The sequence below is a fragment of the Lissotriton helveticus genome, chromosome 1_1 (assembly GCF_964261635.1).
Source record: "Lissotriton helveticus chromosome 1_1, aLisHel1.1, whole genome shotgun sequence".
In the NCBI taxonomy this organism is placed as follows: domain Eukaryota; kingdom Metazoa; phylum Chordata; class Amphibia; order Caudata; family Salamandridae; genus Lissotriton; species Lissotriton helveticus.
In genome coordinates, this window is record NC_136057.1 from 1710441902 (window position 1) to 1710457780 (window position 15879).

Sequence of the window (15879 nt, forward strand, 5' to 3'; positions counted from 1 at the left end):
GCAAGGTCTTCCCCACAGAACAGGGTTAGATCTAGAAAATGAAGTTTATAATTTAGGTAATTATTCTTCGAATTTTATGGTCCTGAATGTTCAGTCTGATCCTACTCCAGACTTACCTGCTATTTCAGTATTACCAGTCAAAGGCGAATTATGTGTCCGAAATAACGGTTCCGTACATGTAGGACATAGTGATTGTACTACTATTGTCAAGTATAGTGACAGTGGGAAATCTATTTTTAAAGCTTCACGTCATTCTTATTTTGTTTGTGGTCAGACCGCATATGTTCGTCTGCCCCTCGATTGGGATGGAACCTGTTACATTGCCTTCCTACTGCCACCAGTTTTTCTAGCCCCATCTGATTATCATAGAAACACACATCTAGTACACATTAGACATAGAAGGGAGATCGAGTCCCCGATTGTCGATCAAACTGAAACTGCTCTAGAACAGTATACAGATTTCAATAGAGGTTTCTTCTTCTTTATAGGACCTATCCAGAATAGTAAGTTAATACGTAGATTGACCAGAACCCTTGAAGCAGTAGTGAATGAGACTGCTTCTGCCCTAGGTAACTTAACCGAAGAGCAATCTGCTATGAGATTTGTCGTGCTCCAAAATCGTCTCGTTCTTGACGTCATACTGGCCGATAGAGGAGGAGCATGTAGAGTCATCGGATCTAGTTGCTGCATTTTCATTCCTAATAACGCGCCGTCTGTTTATTCAGCTATAACCAGACTTCATAAAATTGCCCATCAGTTACACCAGAATCCAGGCACCTGGACATGGTCCGGTTGGTTTTGGAGTATAATTTCTGCCTGGGGATGGAAAGTATTGTCATTTCTAGGTATTGCAGTAGCGATCATATTCAGTTGCTGCCTCTGTATACAATGTGGCCCTGCGATTTGCGGCATTTGTGCTACCTCTTGTATTCCTAGTCCCAAGTCCCGTCCTAGATCCCGTTCCAAGAAAATTCGAGACGAGCAAATGATACTGTATGAAATGATAGATGGTATCATGAATATTGATGTTTCCTGATGGAAACGTAGTGACAAGGAGGGAATGTGGAAAAGTAAATTTTGCCATGTTCTGTGTCCCTACGTGTCCCCCATGTTATGTTGTATGTGCATGATTAATATGCATATGTATTCCCCATGATCGATTAAAGACGCAATTACAGTTGTGTCCATCTCCAGTATGCCAGTTTCCAGTTCTCGTGAAAGCTACGAGTATTAGGCCTATGTAAAGCTACGTTGCCACGTTTCTCAGTGTGCACGTTATTTTATTGTAAAGTCCCTGTTTCTAGGCCTCAAAAGGGCCCGGACTCAGATTCAGCTCCTGTCTCCTGAACCCTCGCTGAGGAGCGATACAGCCCCCACCTGTATCCCTGACCCTTCACTTACTTCCTGCCTCACAGTGCCCGGCTCGGCCTGGCTCTGCCTGCCAGTCTGCCAAGAGTATGTTATGATTCTAGTTATCAGTCCAGTTCTCCTTCTCTGCATTCCTAAGCTACTGAATCGCATCAATAGTTTCAGTCATCGTCTAGCCTTTACGTCTCCATGTAAGAGAAATACTGTATTTATGGTCATTTAATATTCCTCAACACACACTACATGTAGAATAATGCATGCACCAGTCTTAGTGTCTGTTAGCCTTTACCCTGATAACTTTTGGATTCTATCAACATGTTCTCTAAACATCAGATACTAGATAGTGTTTAGGTACATGTCGCTCTGACTCTCCAGACTTTCGTCTCTCCTTCTAGCTCAGAAGTCATAGCCCCCAGCTTCTCCCTAGTAACACGTCATTGTTAGTTTGCGCGCACCACTAGGTTAGAGGTCCCGACTCCTTAGGTAGCCCCCTCCATGTTTCCGCCCCATTTATGACATATTCTGTTACGTTTACATCACATGTCTATGTACACGCCTCCTGTTACACCCACTTTCATCCTTATCTTTCGCGACTGTTACAGGCCCCACCCACTGTTCCGCCTATTGTATGTACTGTAATGCAATTGTTTTAGTATATATACTTGTGTATTGTTATTAAAAGCTAGCGCGCTCATTCCAGCTCCTGCCCGACAGCTGTCGGGCCCCCCTGTTGGCTAGCCATCCCAGATCTTGCCCGTGCAGGTTGTCCTGTTCCTGTCCTTTATGCTGTATTAAACCTGCAAACTCCTACTACCTCGAATCTTGACTCTTATTTATTGAGCTATCTGTTATTGTTATATCTAGTCAAAAATAGAGGTATTATTTATTTATTTACCACAATTATCTGACATGTCCCATTATCCTGGGAGGGGACTTTAACTCTATCACAGATATAGTGTGGGATAGGTCCCACCCGCCGCTAGCGGAATCCCCGGTGCGGAAGCTATCGGAACGTAGAAGGGAATGGCAGGACAGGTGGGGATTGCTGGATGTGTGGAGGAGGCAGCATCCTACTGATAGGGATTATTCCTTTCATTCGGCACTGCACGATCTACATGTCAGAATTGACTCCATATTGTGTGACGCCCATATGGCGGCCATGGTGACCCATACTGAGTATCTAGCTAGGACCGTCTCGGACCATAACCCTCTGCTGGTGGCGGTCAGGTGGCAGAGGGTAAGAACTGAGATCCCTACCTGGAGGCTACGGCCGGACACTTTGGAGGACCAGGTGTTTGGGGAAACGATTGGACAGGGCTTAACGCTGTATTTTGAGGAGAATGAGGGCTCGACTGCAACGAGGTCGCTGGAGTGGGATGCAATGAAGGTGGTGGTGCGGGGTGTGTGCATGGGACGCTTCTCGAGTGTACGATCGTCCGTTCTGGCGGATTTGGGAAAAGCGGAATGTGTGTTGAGAGACATGGAGAGGATTAGGCCGGAAAGACCGGACTTGCAGGAACGACTGTTGGAAGCAAAGGAGGTGGTGGCAAGGGAAACGGAAAGGTTGAGATATTATGATTATAAGCTATATCTCATAAAGGTCCATGCGGAGCGGGACAAGGTGGGCACGTTGTTGGCAAAGATTGCTGACCCGGTACCGAGGAGTGGCCCGATTCTGTGCATTAAAACCGAAACGGGGGAGGTGGTCCATTCACCGGAGGCCGTTTTACAGCGTTTTCAGCGGTATTACACGGGCCTTTATGATACTAGGTTGGCGGCGGGTCCCTCGGATATCAGTGATTATTTACACGGGGTACAGCTCCCGGTGTTAGACGAGGAGCCGGCGAAGGATCTGGGGGGTCCGATCACCCTGCTAGAAATCCGTGGGGCTATTAAACAGATGGCCAGAAACAAGACACCGGGGGTCGATGGGCTGCCTATTGAGTTTTATGCCAAATACGCGGATGTACTGGCGCCCAGATTGTTGGCGGTGTACTCGGAGGCGATGACACTGGGGCGCCTTCCCGTTTCCATGAGAGAGGCGCTGGTGATCCCGCTTCTGAAACCGGGTAAGGATGCACTGGAGGTGACGTCTTACAGGCCACTGTCCATGCTGACGGTAGACTACAAAATCTTGAGTCGTATACTGGCTACCCGACTGCTCCCGCATATGACCATGTTGGTGCACAGTGACCAGGCGGGGTTTATCCCTACCAGGAACACAGCCATCAACACGCGCAGGCTGATCGGTGTACTGCAGGATGCTTTGGGCTCGGACGGAGCGTCGGCTGTTCTGTCGGTGGATATTGAGAAAGCCTTTGACAGCCTTGAGTGGTGTTACCTGGATGCGGTGCTGGAGAAGTTCGGATTAGGTGAGGGGTTTGTGAGCTGGACGAAGATACTATATTCGTCGGCCACGGCCAGGGTGCGAGTGGGGCCGCTTATATCATCAGCTTATCCGGTGCGTAGAGGAACTAGACAGGGCTGCTCGCTCTCTCCCCTTCTGTTCGCCCTTGCGATGGAACCGCTGGTGGCACGGGCCAGGACGGGGGACTCCTTTCTTGGAATCTGCTGTGGTGGTAATACTCACCACATTTCATTATATGCCGACGACCTGTTGTTATACTTGGAGGACACGGAGTTGGCCTTGCGTGGAGCCATGAGACTGCTCTCCTCCTTTGGGGAACTCTCGGGGCTCAAAGTGAATTGGGGTAAGACCTGTGTTTTCCCGCTGAGAGCGGAGGCTCAGCGCCCTGCTCTTGCGGCGAACGTGGTATGGGAGGACAGGTGCTTTACATACCTGGGAGTCCGGATCTACCATGATACGGGGAGCCTCCTGGAGGGGAATGTGGGGCGGTGTATCAGAGGGTTGCGCGGCTGCATGTCCTTCTGGGCTACTCTACCTTTGTCGGTGCAGGGACGGGTAGCACTGTTGAAAATGGTGGCGCTCCCTCGACTGTTGTACTATTTCAGGACCTTGCCTATCTGGATCCCGCAGCGGGTTTTTCAGGAGCTGCGATCAATGATTATTGGGTTCTTGTGGGGACAGGGTAGACGTAGGGTGGCGTTGCACACCATGACTCGGCCCAAACTTGAGGGAGGGCTGGCAGTGCAGAATTTTGAATTATATTATCTGGCAGCCCAGCTCCAGATTCTGACGCAGAATGTGGCTAGGGAGTTTAGGGGTCCTGACCGGGTCCGGGGGATGGGTATCCAGAGGCACGTCCTCTCCTATATTGTTATGCAGCAGCGGTTGGCATTGCGGGGGCTTACCTTGGAGGAAAAAACCCTCCGTCTCTGTTGGAACAGGAGCCTGAGGCGGGCGCGAGCGGTACGGCCGTATGCCCCGGAGATTCCCATTGGGATGTTGACGGCTCTACCGCATGGGGGCGATTGGTCACCGATAGCGGTGTGGGAAGAGCTGGGGCTACAAATGGTGGGAGATCTGTTTGTGGAGGGGTGTTGGCCCCGTTTGCGGTGCTCCAGGAGCAGTTTGGTCTCCCGGATGGGGATTCTCTCATACACGCTGCGGTAACTATGGCAATACGGAAGCACTGGAAGGGGGGACTGACGGAACCGAGCACGACCATGGCCTGCCAATATGTGGTGATGGCCGCGGGTACAATCAAGGCGGTGACCTGTCTCCAATCACGGATGTTGAACGAAGGGCTGGAACCACTAACGGCGTTGAAAGCTACATGGGAGGACAGTGTGGGCAAGCCTATTCCGGATCCTGAGTGGGGCCACATTCTGGCTCGGACGTGGAAAGGTAGTAGGAATGCCAGGTTCCAACAAATACACTTCTTCCTTTTGCATAGGGCATATCTGACCCCGGGGAAACTCCGCCGGCACTTTAAGGTGCGGGACGCGGCATGCCCGAGATGCCTGGCCGGTGGGGTTGAACTGGACCACATGATGTGGGGTTGCCCAAAGTTGGGTACGTATTGGACTGAGGTGGGCGCCCTTCTAAATGCAGTTACGGATAGGGAGGTGGAATTCGACATGGCGGCTTGCCTCCTGCTGTGGTTTCCCCACACGGCCAAAACGAAAGTCACGAGCAAGTTCATTGATTTGGGACTAATGCTAGCGCAGAGGGAGATCACCTGGCGTTGGAAAACCAAGGAAGGCCCGGCTGTGGGACGCTGGACGAATGAGTTGTTGAAGTGGTCAAGGTGCGAGAGTGTGGTGAGAATGCGACAGGCCACGAAACTGGGGAAAGAGAAGGGCTTGGAGGCGGCTAGGGCTTGGGAAACGATTGTGCAAGCTTTGAGTGACCACTTAACGGTCGATACGGAGGAAAGACTCTTGGAGGCTGAGTTCCAGGGAACTGATAGCACGAACGTTTGATCAGTATTGACGACGCACTGTTATATCCAACGCACATCATAGCCACCCGCACTAGCAGCAGTTAGAGGGGGGGAGGGATAGAGGAGTACGTAGTCTGTCCTGTTAGAGCATTGCAGCAGATGGGGCAGAGTATCCACCATGCGGATTGACTTGTTGCAATAGGGGCGGGTTAGGCTCTGTGGATCTACTGCGCTGGGATGGTGTCAGAGTGGTGGGTACGTCTCCTCTAGGGAGCGATTGGGAAGGGGGGAGTTGTTGTTGAGGGTACAGAAAATGCGGAACCAGGATTGTGTTGTTGACCTACCGTCCCTGTGTGCCAGGCGGGGAGACCTCTCTTGCACACTGACTTAACGCCGCCCTGCCTCCGGGATGTGGGCTGATGGGCTGTGTACTACTGTTTTTCAAAGTGGTCTCTTGTGTGGGGACGGGCTGATGGTTGACATTCTCGATGTTTATCTGTAATTCTGCAATAAAAACATACTTTAAAAAAAAAAACAAAAAAAAAAACAGGAAAGGGGTGAGAATGAGTACTTATATCCGCGTCAATCTGGGCCCAATACAAAAGCCTCAATTAAGGGGCCAACAACACTACTTTTGTTGGAGTCTCATCCCACCTAAGAGCTATCTAACTCCAAGAAGCCAATAAAATGGAGCGAAAAAAAGGAAATCCAGCTTGTTCTCACTACACAAGTGCTTAAGATAAACAATGATTTGGAGGGAGTTTTTTTACTTTTACTTGTTCAGTTTCTGTATGTGACATATGTATGCACTGTAAGAATGTCATATATATCTGTATGAGTAATAGAGGATGCATGGCATTACAATTCATGCTTTTACCACGCATGCCAATACCACTAATTATTACAACACATGCCTTAACCACGCATATGCCCTTACAATGCATGCCTTTACAACACAGATAAGTATAAATAAGGTAAGTAAAATATATATATATATTTATATATGTATATATATATATATATATATATATATATATGTGTAAACACACCCATAATACACACATATATGTATATGTGTGTGTGTGTGTGTGCGCGCAAGTTGCAAGTACGGACACAAACCCAAATTCAGTGCAAAAAATGATTTATTTTAGGCTTCGGTGCTCCCAGTCATCACGACGCGTTTCGCGCTTCACAGAGCGCTTGATCACATGACACAGTTGATCACCAAGCATAGGTTTAAATACATATATCACGTGACATTAGGGCCTACAAATCATATAGACATAGAAGAACTCTAACTTCAAAAAACTACCCACGATGTTTCAGCATTTAGGCATATTCATTATACTTTGCATTTTAATTTTTACCCTTTATTTGAAGCAAGGACTCTTGTGGTAGTAAATTATGTGAAGTGTATATTACCTACTGATGGTTGCCAGTAGGGAGTTATAGTTAGGACCATCTTTCCATTGGAGAAGTGTTTTTTGTTTCGCCAATAATGTTGGTGCCGCTTGTCAAATCTACACAAAATGTTCAAAACCTTTGCTACAGTCAGCTCAGGTCCTGTGTTGAAAATTTCTAGGTGATCCGTTAAGCGGGGACTGATTAAAAATTGCATTCTCCCCTTGCATTTGCCCATAGGGATTTTGAACATGACTACAGTCCGAACCGCTGAACCGAATTACACCAAATTTGGCAGAAAGCTAGATGTTGGTCCAAAAAATGCACTTTTTGTAATTTGGTATAAATCCATTCATTAGGTTTAGACATATTTAAGGTTAAAAAAAATAGCTATCTGGGGACGCGGATACTTGGTGTGGACTCGCGGATCCACAGTGTCTGTGCTGAAATTTTGATTGGCTGCCAACACTTCAACCAGGAAGTGTTGGCAGCCATATTGGGACTCGACGAGTCCCACAAACATTTTTTAAAAAAGAATGAAAGGAGGCAGGGTAGGAATACCTTGACCCCCCAGATTTGGTGGGAGGGGGTCCCACAGGGACCCCGCCAGAGGTTTAAAACATTTTTTAGGTCTCGCCTGAGCCAGCACGTATGCGGTGCTCTGCGAGGCTTCTATTAAGGTCTTTGAACTCGGAGCACACGCTCATGCGTGTGCCTTTTTTTCTTGCTCACACTATTGGCCTTTGCGGGCGTCTTTTTAAGAAAGACAGCACGCAATTGGCTAAAGGTGGGTGCATGTCCCGCCTTCTCTCTCCCCTGGCCTAGGGAGCTTGGGAGCGGCCGGGTGCTAGCTGCATACCTTGCATTAATAATTAGCAGCTATCTTTTATGGCTCATGTTACAACAAATGCTTTCATTTTCGAGGCAGTGTGCACAGACTGGTATTTTATACATTAATATCCTGTCTGCTGGTTGTTATCTGCAATTTGTATGTTCATGTATCAATGTTAATAACGTATCTCTACCACCGCGCTACTCATTTATATATTGATAAATATAAATGTCTCACTTGGCGTGTGGGTGCAGACTCCCTGCGGGTGCTGCCTTGTACCTTCTGCCCGGGTCCTGTCCTTCTCATGGCACATGTCCCTTTCCTCGGACAGGCAGGGGTCAGTCCGTGCTAGTGCAGCTCATCTCCCAGAGTTACCGACTACAATAAAGCAGTGCATCATGGAAAAAGTGGCCTGTGCAGGTTCTGACCTCTCCCCCACCCCGAGCGCGTTCCGCTCTTCCCGCTGTCCTCACACGCACCTGGTGCTAGCACAGGACACTCCATGGGGCACCCCTTGAGATACGGCAGCCAGTCATTATTATGGTTTTGGGGGGTTTAGGTTAAGCCTGAATGGGTGACGTGTCTATGCAGACAATGCCCAGGCGCCGCTGTGGATTGGCATGACAACGAGGTCAAAGACTTGTGCTACTTAACAAGTTATTCCTCTGCCACTAAAACGCAAATTCACAGAGCCGTTGTATCTGTTCCTCGGCTCCTGTTCAACCTTCCAGTCTGTATCTACCTTCCTTCTAAACCTTCAAAATATTTGACAAAGGCCGAATAGACAGAAAGGGCCGCGCGAACAGGGGGAAGTTAATACTACAACTCAGAAACAGACACAAGTTGTCAGACTACGTTGCCGCCAAAGACACAAAAAAGGGACTTTGGGAGATACCCATAGAAGCCCACGGTGTTCTAAATGAAGGCCAATAGCGTTGCGCCTGAAAATGACCATTTAGGCAATGCATCCGAATCATGCCTACACAGCGGCTATTTCGTAATGGTAATGTTTGTCATTCATTGTAGGAAACAAAATGTGAAAATACAAGTAAAACAAAACAAACTGGTTTAGAACCACATAAATGTTCTATGTATTACAAATTGCCGAATGTTTATCACCCTAAATATATCAAAAGACCCAAGATCGATTTAAAACAATGTTGGTTAGTTTACCCCTGAGTTCTCTCACCGCACCATGTGTCAGTAGCGTTATAGTGCAAGAAATTTCTTTGGAAATAGTCGCTCCCTTTAGTCTAAGCATTAAAAAGGCACTTAACATTCCTCTATTATTCAGATTTCTGAGGTGCGATCAGTAAATATTGGTACCCACGGAACAACACGTTACTAATATTATGAATACGGCAAAAGGGTAATCGATAATAATAAGCGCAGCTAATCTAAGATGCCGACTTGCGTGCTATTGTAGTTTTAGTCATAACAAGGGATTAAACAAGCATCGCAACTATTTTAGGCTGCTCTTTTTCTCTCTTTGTGTTAACTGTAGTTTAGTTTACAAGAGGAGGCGGCACCCCAGATGCCAGATGGTGCAAAGCTAGAAAAAAACACAAGCCCGCGAGTGGTAACGCCACTCCCGATCCAACAATGGAAGCGCTTTATGTTTATGGTCCCCTAATTTGTACAAAGAAAAGCGCTAGCACGAGGCCAGCAATTTTGCACACTACGGGCTTTCCGACCACAAATACTATTAATACATAAGGGCCCAAGTTTTGGGGGAAAAAGATCAGCACTCAAGTTATCTATCACCTATTTTTTTTATAACTGAAAAGCTATGTGTATAAACGATTTTAAATGGATAGAGAAGGAAATTACACAAAAATATCCTTATTTCATTTGAGAGGTGGCTTTTTCTTTGGCTGTTTGGCGTATTCCTAAATGAAGCTTGAATGGGCCAGAGGGGGAGCACCAGAAAGCACCTTGGGTGCTTCTAGAATATGAAGATATGAAGCGGGAGGCACAGCCCCCTCCCCTAGATTAAAAAAAATATATAAAAGGCTGAGCGCTGGGGTATAGGGCCCCCGGAGCCGAAATAGGCCCATGGAGGAGGACAAGCAACCCCCCCTTCCACATTGCATAAGGGCCTGGCCCCGGGCGATGGGGTCCCCAGAGCTGAAATCCATCTAGGGAAGGTGACCATGTGACCCCCTTTCCCTAAGAATAAATAAAAACAATAAAAAAGCAGCCTTCAAGTCACAAGGCCTTACCCTCTTTCAACACCACTCTGCAAACACGCCTCCTGGCACAGTACTAGTTGAAGGATGAATTCCCCTTGGATGCTAAGGGTCTTTGGGGATCAACAAGCCCTCCTGTTATCTCCAGTAAGTCCCATATGGCGGGATTGCTGAGAGGCCACACACCCTTTTTCCACCGCTCTGAAAAATTGCCTCCTGTTTCACTACTGGTTAGGGGATGAAGTCCCCTTGGCTGCTGAGTATCCCTGGGTGCCAAGAATCTCTCCTGTTGTCTCCAGTAAGTCCCACACAGTGCATTTGCGGAGATCTGGTTGTTGGCCCGCTCCCTTTCTCCACCACTCTACAAATACACCTCCTATCACACTTCTGGTTGGGGGATGACGTCTTCTTGGATGCAGAGAGTTCTTGGGGGCCTTGAAGTCCTCCTGTTAGCTCCAGTGAATCCAACACAGTAGGATTCATGAGAGCTGGTTGGGTGCCCGCCCCCTTTCTCCATCAGTCTGCAAATGCAACTACGAGTTAAAAAACCATAGAAATTCACTGAAAAAAAATTATGTTTGCAGGGACGTTATAGTTAAGAAAATAGAATTTAAAAAGTCTTAGAAATTCACTGAAAACAACAAAGGTTACAGGGACATTATAGTTGGGGTATAGAATTTTAAAAAGTCTTAGAAATTCACTGAAAAAACAAAGGTTACAGGGACATTATAGTTAGGCTTAGATTTCACTTGTACAAAACCAGTGAAATTCAGAGTTATAGTTACCCGAGCTAACTATAACTTGCGCCCCCACAATGCACTGCTTATGACCTCACATATTACATCACTCATGACATGGTCTGTGACATCACTCATGACATCTCAAATTACAGCCAATTTATAGAAAAGATGCTCGGTAAGAGCGAGGCGCTCGGATTATACTTTTTCTTACACATTTAACTTACACATGTTTTTCTTATTCCATTTTGAACGGCTTACCTGGGAGCTTGGTGCCGGCTTCATCGCTCTCCCGCAGCAGCTGAAGCTCATATGGGGCTGGAGGCGGGGCCAACAGTGTTCTGTGGATACGGTGGTCTCCGCTCAGGGCTCTGGCTGGGGATCCAGGCTGCAGCTGCAAGAGTCGGCTTCCGAGGGCTGGAAGTGGTTTGTTGGAAGTTACCTCGACAAGCAGCCTAGGCAGGGTGTAATACAGCACAGCATCTCTCTGTCTCATGCTGTAAATCGGTAAGATGGATGTCTGTCGGGTCGTAAGAGCTTGCGCATGGATTCTGTCCCTTCCGCCGTCGCAGACTTGATAAGTAACTCTGACGGTTGGATTTGTGGAGGGGCAGTGGTAGTGGTGCAGGTTTCTGAGAGTGTGACTGATTCTCTGGGGAAGCTGAAAGTGGGGTGGGGGCTTCGGTATTGGGCTTCCCTTATGTGAAAAATCGATACCAGCTGCGATCCCAGTCAGATTCTAAGCCTAAAGGGGGTCAGGGTATTGCAGAGAGCGCAGGAGGAGTGGTTCCTACGACCCCACGCAAAAAGAGGGCTAACAAACTAGGGGAAGTTAAGAAGATAAGGGGGCCTAAAACAACACGTCCCCCGTTAAAACCCCCCCCCCTCTTAAATCTTACTTCAAAATAATGGAGCAGGCGATGATTTCAAGGGAGCTAACCTCCGCCTCTCTACAGAGTTCTTCTCCAATTCCATTAGTTCATTTTTTTTCTCCACATGTGGGTGTCCCTTATTTGGAGAAAATTACTGGGAACAAAAAAACGGAACCCCCTTCTGGCAATATTCTTTCAGCAGCAGTTCAGTCCCGGGATATACCTGGTATTCCAGTTTCTATTGATGCTGCTACCACTGCTGCCCATCTTCCAACAGCCTCATTAACTCCATCAGTCCCACCAGCACCTGTATCCACTATAGGCAGTTGTGGTTTAGCGGCAGGTAGGGAAGTAGATGATGGCTGTACAATTCAGGCATCTGTGGATAATAGAATAGATGGCAGTCAGTCGCAGCTGGAGTCTTTGTTTCAGTCCCTCCCGGTTAATTTGTTCTCTAAGTTTGAGATATCAGAGGCAAACCAAAAGGGGATTCACGAGAAATGTGAAGCCATGGAGACGAAACTGGACGATATCTGTGCACAAACTGGGTCTCTTGAATTAGAGGTCAAATTCCTTTCAGAAACTGTTCAAAGTAACACAACAGACATAGAGTCCTCAAGAATTCAAAATAGATCCCTACAGGCGGATATGGAGAGGCTGGAAATGCAAGCACAGAGGAATAACTTGAAAATCCTCAAAATACCTGAAGGATCGGAGAAGGGGACATTAAGACGTTTGTTTGCAAACTACTAAGAGATGGTGTGTTAAAAGACAGAGAAGACATCGATCTTGAGTCAGAAATCCAGCAAGTGCCCAGAGATCCTTTCAAGTTACACTCGGACAGGAAAACTTCCCGTAAAATATTAGTCCATTTTCAGACATACACAGTCAAAGAATTGATTTTGGGTAGAGCCCTAACGGAGAAGGCATTGTACTTTGATGCTGGGCTGTACCAAATCCGCTCGGGCATCGGAAAAAGGACTGCGCAAAGGCAGTGGGAGCTGGGTGCCAGAATGCCAGAGCTGAGGAGTCTGGGAGCACATGTTCAAATGAAATTTCCCACATTACTTAAAGTAATGTGGGAAAATAAAATGCACAACTTTAGCTCCCCAGAAGATGTGGACTCCCTTTTGGCCGAAATGAAGGGGTAGTCTTGGGGTTTAGGGTCTTGATATGCTTCTCTGTAGTTATGGTTTCAACGTGTTAGAAAATAAAGAGAGAAACAGAATTGATGTAATAGATGTAATTTAACAAAATTAAGGAAAGGGAGGGGTAAAAAATGCACCTAAAACGTATAGGGCCTATGGCCTACCGGGTATTGTTTTTATTGTTGTTTTTTTTGTGTTAGGTGCCTTTGCTGTTCCGTGGGGGTCTCAAACAGGCGGTTTCTTTATCGCCAATGGATGTTAGGGGGGTTCCTCATGGGGGTGCGAGGGAGGGGTGTACAGGGTATTGGGATCATGAGGGGGAATAGAAAAATATGTCCTTGTACGAGCTAAAGTAGAATATGTTTGCTCAAGTTGGGAAGTTCTTCGCTTCAAATATGAGTAAGTCGAATAAAATTAAATTCCTCGCCTGGAATGTTAATGGTTTGAGGAACAGTTTGAAGCTGTCCCGGGTTTCTAAGTTTTTAAAGAATAGCGAAGCACATATATGCCTGCTAGAGGAAACCCATTTAGAGGCCCAGGAATGTAAATTAGGGCTTAGTAAGTTCAGCTGGGTGCAGGATGTACTATGCTCTAACCAAACTGGCTGTACGAGGGGGGTGGCACTCATTGTAAGAGGTTTATAGGGGGATCAATGTCGAAAAAATATATACTGATCAGTCAGGGAGATGGCTGGTGGTTACCCTGACAATCTGTGGTTCCCCGCTAGTTTGTGCTGTCTATAATGGGCCGAATGATGATAACTCAGGGGCTCTTTTGAAACTAGAGACCAGTTTGCTGAATACATCTGGTCCTGTAATTCTTGGAGGAGATTTTAATTTGGTATTTGATAAGCTGTTAGATCGGACCTCGAAAGCAAGATATATTATTCCACCTAGAACATTCTCTGTGCTTAAAAATATTATTAAGAACTTTAATCTGCTAGATATCTGGAGGGTAAAGAATGGTAATTTAAGGGAGTTTTCATTCTATAGTAAAAAATATAAACATCACTCCAGAATTGATTATTTCTTGGAGGATCAGATTTTATTCTCCGAGGTCGAGTCTACAGCCTATATTGCGGCGACTTTATCAGATCATTCTGCTGTTGAACCGATACCCAACTTCAAGCATAAGGAGCGCAGAGGAGGTGGACTCTCGATAGGGCCTTATTATTAAATGAGGGAGTGAGGTCTGAGTTAGAAGTGATAACAGAAGAATTCTTTAGGCTTAATATAGATTCTGCTAAAGATCAGATAGTTAGGGAGACTTTTAAAACCTACTTAAGGGGGTTATTAAGCTCCATTATGATTGGTAAAAGAAGATCTATTAGAGAGGCGGAAGCTAACAGGCTTAAGGGGATCAAGTAAAAGGAGTCCGAGCTACAGCAGGCCACCCTGACTGCGCGGAATCTTATACCGGAGTTGGAAAGAGAGTTGGTGACGCTTCGGGCAGATTTTCAGGCCAATCTTGATAAGACTCTGAAGGATAGATGGGATGCCAGCAAATTACAACATTTTGCCTATGGCGAAAAATGCGGCTCCCTTCTGGCATGGAAGTCTAGGGTAGATAGGGTCAGGAACCACATTAAGAGCTTGGTTCAAAGAGGGTCTGGAACTCCACTGTATGACGATGATATGATTAGAGAAGAGGCAAGATCCTTCATGCATAACCTGTATGAAGAAGATATTGACTCTGGACCAGAGGAAATCAGGGAGTGGTTACATTCTAGGGATCTTCCTCAGCTGTCTGATGATGATAGGCGGTTTCTGCTTACTAGCAGAACCGAGGGAGAAATTAGAACAAAACTAAAGAAAATGACTAGGGGCAAGGCAGCCGGTCCAGACAGACTTCCAATAGAGGTCTATCTTGGGCTATTGGAAAAGGTGGTGCCGATTTTAAAAACCCTGTTTAACAAAATATGTATGCTGGGAGAGTGCACCCCCTTATCATGGTCAGAGGCGACAGTGTCTTTAATCCTTAAACCGAATAAGGACCCTCAGAAAATTGAGGCTTATAGACCAGTTTTGCTTTTAAATTCCGACCATAAAATCTATGCTGGAATACTGGCTGCAAGGGTGGCAAAAATTATTAAGACTATTGTGCATCCAGACCAGAGAGGGTTTATACCGGGGAGGCAGCTTAACGAGCTCACATTTCAAGTCATAGGGGGCGATTGACGTTGCAATAGATAAAAAGCTGCCACTTACGATAGTTGCAATAGATGCCGCTAAGGCTTTTGATCAGGTGAACTGGCTTTATCTCTGGGAGACTCTGCAAACATTTGGTTTCCCCAAAAATTTTGTGCAGGCTGCCAAACCTCTTTATCTCAACCCCGAGCAAAAGTTTTAGTTAATGGTGCTCTTACGGAGTGGTTCAGTATTTCAAGAGGCACCAGGCAGGGGTGTCCTCTGTCACCGTTATTATTAAATTTTTATATTGAACCCTTCGTATGTTCTCTTAGGGCAGATCCCCTAATTAGGCCTTTTAAAATTGCTGATTTGGAGTTAAAGTTTGCTTTATATGCCGATGACCTTCTTATGTATACCTCAAATCCTGCAGAATATTTACCCAGGCTGTTTGATTAGGCTGAGAAGTTCGGCGAAGTCTCGGGTTATAAAATTAATAAGGAGAAGACTGATATAATGGAATGGAACTGTGTGAGTGTATCACAGAGGGTAAAGTCTCAAATGAGATACTTAGGGATCCATTTTGCCCAGACTCTGGTAGATACATCGAAGATTAGTTGGAATAAGGTGTCTAGGGAGGTTGGCAGCCTATTGATACGCTGGACAAACCTCCCATTGAACATCTATGGGAGGGTCAACCTCGTTAAAATGATAATCTTGCCCAAATTAACATTTTTGTTTAATTCTATTCCACTATCTTTTAGTATTAAGGATATTTCTATACTCCAAGGTAAAATTGGGTCTTTTATATGGGCCACAAAGACCCCGAGAATCGCATGGAAAAAGCTCAGGAGAGGTTTAAAGCTAGGAGGTCTTGCTTTACCCGACTTACTCTTGTA